Raw genomic sequence first — 8,526 nt, forward strand, 5'->3', positions numbered from 1 at the left:
TCCAAAAAGGAACAAAAAATATGAGTAGACTTAAAACAAGTGAAGAAATTGAATTAATTAAAAATTCTTCTACAAAGAAAAGCCCAGGCACAGATGGTTTTGATCAAGTAAGTTACAATAATACATTTCTATAGAAACTCTTCCAGAAAATAGAACATTTCCTAAATCATTCTATGAGGCCAAAATAATCTTATACCAAAATATAGACAAAGACTTGAAGAAAATGAGAGATCACAATCCCTTGAATTACACACAAAAATTCCCAATGAAACATTGGCAAACCAAATCCAGAAACATAGAAAAAGGATTATTTACCATGTTGTGGGATTTATCCCAGGAAAGAAAACTTGACTTAACATACAAACATCAACTAATGTAATATACCACATTAGTAAAGTAAGAATAAAAACCACATAACTACATCAAAATATACACAAAAAACATTGGACCAAAAATATCCGATTGTTATTCATGATTTTCAAAAATGTTTTCTATTTATTTGCAAGCAGAGGGAGGGGAGATGGAAAGAGAGAATGGGCATGCTAGGGTCTCCTCCACTGTAAATGAACTCCAGACACATGCACAATTTTGTGTATCTGGTTTTACGTGAGTACTGGGGAATTGAACCCTGGCAAGCAGGCTTTGTAAGTAAGTGCTTTTAACTACTGAACCATCTCCCCAGCCTTCATTCATGATTTTTTTAAAAAATCAACAAAATAGGAACAGAAGGGAACTTTTTCAACCGAACAAAGAGCATCTAAGCCCCTCAGCAATCTGTACAGCCATCCCAATGCTGGATTACGGGCGTGTACCACCAAACTCAGCATTTTGACATGGATTCTGGAGGTAGAGCTCAAGGACTTTACTAACTGACCAGTCCCGGCTTTTCTTCATTTGAGATGATTTGGTCCTGTAGGTAAAAAAAATAATAATAATAATAATAATCCTGGGGCTGGAGAGATGGCTTAACGGTTAAGTGCTTGCCTGTGAAGCGAAAGGACCCTGGTTCAAGGCTCGATTCCCCAGGTCCCATGTAAGCCAGATGCATAAGGGGGCACACACATCTGGAGTTCGTTTGCAGTGGCTGGAGGCCCTGGCGTGCCCATTCTCTCCCTCCCTCTCTCTCTGTCTCTCTCTATATGTCTCCCTCTTTCTCTCTCTCTCTCTGTCTCTCTCAAATAAGTAAATAAAAATGAAACAAAAAAATAAAAAAATAAATCCTAAAGAGGGCTGGAGAGATGGCTTAGTGGTGAAAGCACTTGACTGCAAAGCCTAAGGACCCATGTTCGACTCCCCAGATCCCAGCAGATGCTCAAAGTGAGGCAAATGCCAGGTTGCACGTGTCCAATAGGTGGCAAAAGCATCTGCAGTTCAATTACAGTTGCTGAGGCCCTGCTGCACCAATTCTTTCTATCTCTCTCTCTCTCTGTCTCACTCGAAAAAATAAAATAAAAAGAAAAAAAGGGAACAGAAAATTCTAAAGAATCCATAAAAACATAGTCAGATTTGTTAATGAGTTCATCAAGGCATAGAATATAATATCAATATGCAAGCAGCAATTGCATTTCCTATATGCTAGCAATAAGTAATACAGAAATGAAACTGAGAAGACAGTTCCACTCATAACAGCATTAAATCCATAAAAGAATACAAAGCTGAACTGGGCAGGGTGGGGTGGCTACACGTGAAGTCCCAGCACTTGGGAGGTGAAGGCAGAAGAGTCAGGAGCTCATAGTCACCCTCAACTACTTGTGAATTTGAGACTAGCCTGGGTTACATGAGACCCTGGTCAGAGAAGCTTCTTTTGTAGATGGTAATGGCTACTACTACTGGTGATGCCACCAAATGCGACATCTGCATCATCTCCTCCAGGGCTCAGGGAACCCCGAGGAAGAGAAGGCTGGAAGGATGTAAGAGCCCCAGGACGGGGCGGAGTGCTTTGGAATGCTGTCCTCCATTCATGACCTCACAGCACCCGTCATTAACTCCATAATATTGGGTCCAGGAACATTCTACCATGTATGACAGAAGGCAAAAAAAAAAAAAAAAAAAGACATGAAAATAGAAGAAAATAGAAAATAGTTGGAGTTTGTTGGAAGGGAGATGGGGAGAGGGCAAAAGAAGGTTATGGGAAGGTTTTATGATCAAAATACAGTATGTACATGTATGAAAACCATCAATAAAATAGTTTTAAGGGCTGGAGAGATAGCTTAGCGGTTAAGCGCTTGCCTGTGAAGCCTAAGGACCCTGGTTTGAGGCTCGGTTCCCCAGGTCCCACGTTAGCCAGATGCACAAGGGGGCGCACGTGTCTGGAGTTCGTTTGCAGAGGCTGGAAGCCCTGGCGCGCCCATTCTCTCTCTCTCCCTCTATCTGTCTTTCTCTCTGTGTCTGTCGCTCTCAAATAAATAAATAAATTTTAAAAAATTTAAAAAAAAATAGTTTTAAAAGGAAAAAAATGGGCAGAGAATCTGAATAGATATTTTGCCAAAGAAGAATTAAGATTAGCTAGTAAGAACAAAAAAGTATACACTAACCTCAGTCACTACAGAAATACAAATGAAAATCACAAATGAGGGCTGGAGAGATGGCTTAATGGTTAAGGCCCTAGTGAACCTATGTTCTCTCTCTCTCTCTCTCTGTCTCTTTCTATCTCTCTCTCAAATAAATTAATAAAATATTTTAAAAGAAAAATAGTTTGGCAATTTCTCAAATGTTAAACTTGAATTTATTATATCCCCAGTAATTTTACTCACTCCAAAGTATGTGTTCAATAAAAATGAAAATATGTCTCTTTTCCAAAGTCTTAAATGGTTCCAAAACAGGATTGCAATGATATTGGCACAACTCTGCAAATTTGCTAAAATTTACTGAATGTATTCTTTTGCTTTTTTTTTTTTTAATGGGTACAACAGGACTTTCAGCCATTGCAAATGAACTCCATATGCATGCACCATCTTGTACATCTGGCTACATGGGTCCTGGGGAATGGCACTAGAGTCCATGGCTTTGAAGGCGAGCACCTTAACCATTAAGCCATCCCTCCAGCCTTGAAATATATTCTTACACAGGTGAATTTTATAAGGTACATTAGACATCATAGTTTTTGTTTGTTTGTTTGTTTTTGAGGTAGGGTTTCACTCGCTAGCCCAGGCTGACCTGGCATTCACTGTAGTTTCCAGGTTCATTGAACTCACAATGAACCACCTACCTCTGCCTCCCAAGTGCTGGGATTAAAGGCGTACACCACCACACCCAGCTTAGTTACCACAGTTTAAAACCCTATGTGGATTCCAACTGTTTGTTTGCTTGTTTATTTATTTATTTAGGTTGAGACAGGATCTTGCTCTATAGTCTGGGCTTGCCTGGAACTTTGTAGCTCAGGCTGACCTCAAACTTGTGGCAATTCTCCTGTGTCAGCCTTCAAAGTGCTGGGATTATAGTATGAGCCCTCATAGTCAGATTTATATCTTCTCTTTTGATCTCAGAGAATTTAAAAACGATGAAACCTGGGCTGGAGAGATGGCTTAGTGGTGAAGGTGCTTACCTGTGAAGCCTAAGGACCCATGTTTGACGCTTCAGATCCCACATTAGCCAGCCGCACAAAGGCAAGGCAAGTGCAAGGTCGCACATGCCCACTAGGCGGCGCAAGTGTCTGGAATTTGATTGCACTGGCTGAGACTGTGGTGTGCCAATTCTCTCTCTCTCCCTCTCTCTAAAATAAAAAATAATAATAAAAATGACAAAACCTGCCAAGCATGGCTGTTCATACCTGTAATCCTAGAATCTGAGAGGTAGAAGCAGGAGAATAAGCAGTTCTAGGCCAGCCTGGGCTACAAAGTGAATTCTAGGCCAAAAAAAAAAAGAAAATTAAAAGGAAGAAAAGGCGAGGGCTGAGGAAATGGCTCAGTGTATAAAGCCCAAGCATGAGACCCTGAGTTTAGATCCCCAGACCCTACATAAAGCCAGGCACTGTGGTACCAGCACCTTTAATCCCAGTGTACCTAGGGCAAGAAGGAAAGCCAAGACAGGAGAGTTCCCAGAAGCTCTCTGGCCAGCCAGCCTGGCAAACACAGTGAGCAATATGAACAAGAGACCGTGCCTCAAAAACACAGTGAGGGGCAAGGTCTGACCCCCAAGGTTGTCCTCTGACCTCCACAAGCATACCTGGCATGGGTGCACTTGTACTTACACACCAGACCACACGTGCAGACACACACACCGTGCACGAGAGAGAGTAAACTTCTTTCAAATCATTCCTGCACTGAAAGTGATGTTTTTAACTTACAGTTTTATCAGGTTATGAAAGTTAATCCTCAGGTTTGCTTTTCTTTAATCTACATAAGCAGGATGACGTTTCTGATAGTGAGTTTCTTTCATTCCTCAGTAACCCAGTGAGTTGATGTAACCAGGGAACATGAATGGCCTGATGACTCAGACTTTACACTGCTTTCCAAAGCAGCAATGACTTTAAATCCCCTAAGTCGGCTAAAGAAATAAAAATACCACCTGTCACATAAAATGATTTATACATTCTCTGGTATGTACGATATAAATCATTGTCTAACTCTGGCATGGTACCCACCTGTGACTCCTGGATTTTTAACCCTTGTTCGTCTCCCGTCACATAAAGAAAAAGATTTTACATTGATTGGTCTTGATTTTACATTGATTGGATTTGTTTTCTTTTCCTCATCAAAAACTCCCAAAAGGAGAGATGGCTCAGAGGTTAGAGGCCCTTGTTAGCAAAGCTTGTCAGCCGAGGGTTCAATTCTCCAGTCACCTGGCCAGGTATCTGCTTGCAGCAGCAAGAGGCCCTAGCGCACCCATACACACATACAAATAAATTTAAAAAATTTTTTAATCCCAAGCAAATCAATATAGTACCAATCTTTTTCCTTATTCCTCAACAATAGAGATTTCTTCTAAATCTTCTACCTAGACAAATGACTTTTATTCTTGGCAGTGAGTGTTCTCTTGGGAAGAGACTCATACTGGCAGATCCTGGTGTTGTAGCCAGGCATCTTCCCAATGAGCTGCTCTTCCAACATTTCCAAGATTCAAACAGTGGTTTTCACAAGTACCTGGCTTGGGCTGATAGCAGGTCATCTTCCAATCAGTCTTGAAAAAAAGAAAAAGAAGTCTCTCAAGTCTTGGCTTACAGGACGAACCTTGAAATTATAAATATCTAAATATGTTTACAAATAGAAAAATAGATATTTCAGGATCAGTTTTATTCTACATACTTTTTTTTTGAAGTAGGGTCTCATTCTAGCCTAGACTGACCTGGAACTCATTCCATAGCATAGGCTGGCCTCAAACTCACAGTGATCCTATCTCAGCCTCCCAAGTGCTGGGATTAAAGACATAAGCCATGCCTACCTTTCAGCCTTCTTCCTCATGTATTTATAAATGTTAAATTCTGGGGAAATAGCTGGTCTTGGTGACGTACACCTTTAATCCCAGCATTTGGGAGGCAGAGGTAGAAGGATCTCCGTGAGTTCGAGGCTACCCTGAGACTACATAGTGAGACTCTACCTTGAAAAAAAAAAAGAAAGAAAAAAAAATCTAGCCATTACATTCATTAAAGCAAAATAGACAGTTTTTGTTTGTTTGTTTGTTTGTTTTTTGAGGCAGGGTCTTGCTTTAGCCCTGGTTGACATGGAATTCACTATGTAGTCCCAGGCTGGCCTTGAATTCAGGGTAGTCCTCCTACCTCTGCCTCCCAAGTGCTGGAATTAAAGGCATGTGCTACCACACCTGGCTAAATAGGCAGATTTCCCCCACCCCCTAGGTAGGATCTCACTCTAGCCCACACTGACCTGGAATTCACTATGTAGTCTCAGGGACTATTGCAGGTGGAAAAAAAGGAGCCAAGGGAAGGGGAAGAGTGATTTACAATACTGTCTTCCAGACATTCAGTGGCTGTTGCATTCATTACTCCACAGTGGCTAACTATTTACACAAGACCTGCATAATATGAAGGCAAAAACAAAACAAAACAACAACAACAACAAAAGCATCAAAATGGAAGAGGAACTAGATGGAAAGAAGGGTTTGGTGGAGGGCGGATGAGGGGACAAAAGAGAGTGGTGGGAGAAGATTATGGTCAGGGTATATTGTGTATAGGAATGGATGTGTCAATAAAAATGAGTTTTTTGTTGTTTTTTGTTTTTTTAAAGGAGCAACTGGCCGAGCATGGTGGTGCGCGCCTTTAATCCCAGCATTCAGGCGGCAGAGGTAGGAGGATCGCTGTGAGTTTGAGGCCACCCTGAGACTCCATAGTGAATTCCAGGAGAGCCTGAGCTAGAGTGAGACCCTACCTCGAAAAACATAAAAAAAGGAGCAACTGGAGAGACGGCTTAGCAGTTGAGGTGCTTACCTGCGAAGCCTAAGGACCCAGGTTTGATTCCCCAGTACCCATGTAAGCCAGATGCACAGGTGGTGTATGCTTTTGGAGTTCGTTTGCAGTGAGTGGCTAGAGGCCCCGGCGTGCCCATTCTCTCTCTGCCTCTCTCCCTCCCTCTCTCCCTCTCTAATAAATGTATAAATAAATAAAAATAATTTGAAAAGTAGCAACAGTAATTTGTTGAACAAGTTCCTGACCTCAAAGAGCTGACAGAAAAGAGCCATATGAGGTGAGTGTGGCTACAGGGCTGGGTGAAGTGAGGATGGAAGGAGAGACCAGACTGACGTTTGATTACGATGATAATTCTGCCAGCTGTGGTGGCACATGCCTTTAATCCTAGCACTCAGGTGGCAGAGGATTTCTGTGAGTTTGAGGCCAGCCTGGGATTACAGAGTGAGTCCCAGGACAGCCTGGGCTAGAGTGAGACCTTACCTTTAAAAACAACAACAACAGGGCTGGAGAGATGGCTTAGCGGTTAAGCGCTTGCCTGTGAAGCCTAAGGACCCCGGTTTGAGGCTCGGTTCCCCAGGACCCACGTTAGCCAGATGCACAAGGGGGCGCACGCGTCTGGAGTTCGTTTGCAGAGGCTGGAAGCCCTGGCGCGCCCATTCTCTCTCTCTCCCTCTATCTTTCTCTCTGTGTCTGTCGCTCTCAAATAAATAAATAAATAAATAAAAGAATTCCTTTCAAAGTATTTATAAAAACAACAACAACAACAACAACAACAAAAGATAAATGATAATACTGGCTAATACTTATTAGGTGCCAGTTCCACTAAATCACTTCACAGGAACTGTCTTACCTGACTTACAACAACCCTACAAGGAATGCGCTATTATTATTCTCATGATGAGAAGATTGAGGTGCAGAAAAATTAAGCAACCTGTTCCTGGTTACAGGCAGAGCTAGAAGTTATGAGATGAGGATTTTGAAATCAGTAAGTAACAAAGGAGCCAGGCATGGTGGCACATGCCTTTAATCCCAACACTCGGGAGGCAGAGGTAGGAAGATCTCTGTGAGTTCGAGGCCACCCTGAGAATACACAGTGAATTCCAGGTCAGCCTGAGCTAGAGTGAGACCCTGCCTTGAAAAACCAAAATAAATAAATAAATAATAAAGAAGTCCAAATTCGGTGTTGGCTTTGTTGCAGTTTCCTTCACATTGCTGGCAAAAGCAGCTTGTGGGAGGAAGGGGTTTATTTTGGCTCAAGGGGAAGCTTCATGGCGGCAGGGAAAAGGATGGTATGAGCAGAGGCTGGACGTCACCTCCTGGCCAACACCAGATGAGCAGCAGCAGCAGCCTGCACCCCCCCCCCCCGCCCCAATACCACACATGCTCCCGTAAGGCTCTAATTCCCAAATTGCTAGCAGCTGGGGACCTAGCATTCAGAACATGTGAGTTTATGGGGGACACCTAATTCAAACCACACAACCCTCAAATGCATGTACTGTAAGAGCAGTCACCAGATTTCTTACTCATCTTTTCTTTCATTAATTTCCAGGCCACTTTTTAAATATTTTTAGTTATTTATTTGACAGAAAAAGAGGAAGAGAGAGAGAGAGAGAGAGAATGGGCTTGCCAGGGCCTCTAGCCACTGCAAATAAACTCCAGACGCGTGTGCCCCCTTGTGCATCAGGCTAACATGTATCCTGGGAAATTGAACCTTGGTCTTTTGGCATTGTAGGCAAATGCCTTAATCGCTAAGCCAGCCCAATTTCTAGGCCAGTTTTCAAGGTCTAGCTCAAATAATACCTTCTCTGCAAAGCCTTTCTTCATCCTCCCAGATGATTCCCCAAGCTTCACAGAATTTTATCTGTATTGTTGTATGTTGTATTTTGTTCCTGGCATCCCATGCAGCACTTTTAAAAAAATTATTTATTTATTTGAGAGAGAAAGGCAGATAGAGATAGATAGAGAGAGAATGGGCATGCCAGTGCTTCTAGCCATTGCAAACAAACTCTAGACACATGTGCCACCTTGTACATCTGGCTTACGTGGGGTCTTGGGGAACTGAACATAGCTTTGCAGGCAAGTGCCGTAACCACTAAGCCATCTCTCCATTCCTCACTTATTTTTTTTAAATTTCTCTTTAGTGTGATCAACTTTTTACTCTCCCTAAC

The sequence above is a fragment of the Jaculus jaculus genome, chromosome 3 (assembly GCF_020740685.1).
Source record: "Jaculus jaculus isolate mJacJac1 chromosome 3, mJacJac1.mat.Y.cur, whole genome shotgun sequence".
NCBI classification, from domain to species: domain Eukaryota; kingdom Metazoa; phylum Chordata; class Mammalia; order Rodentia; family Dipodidae; genus Jaculus; species Jaculus jaculus.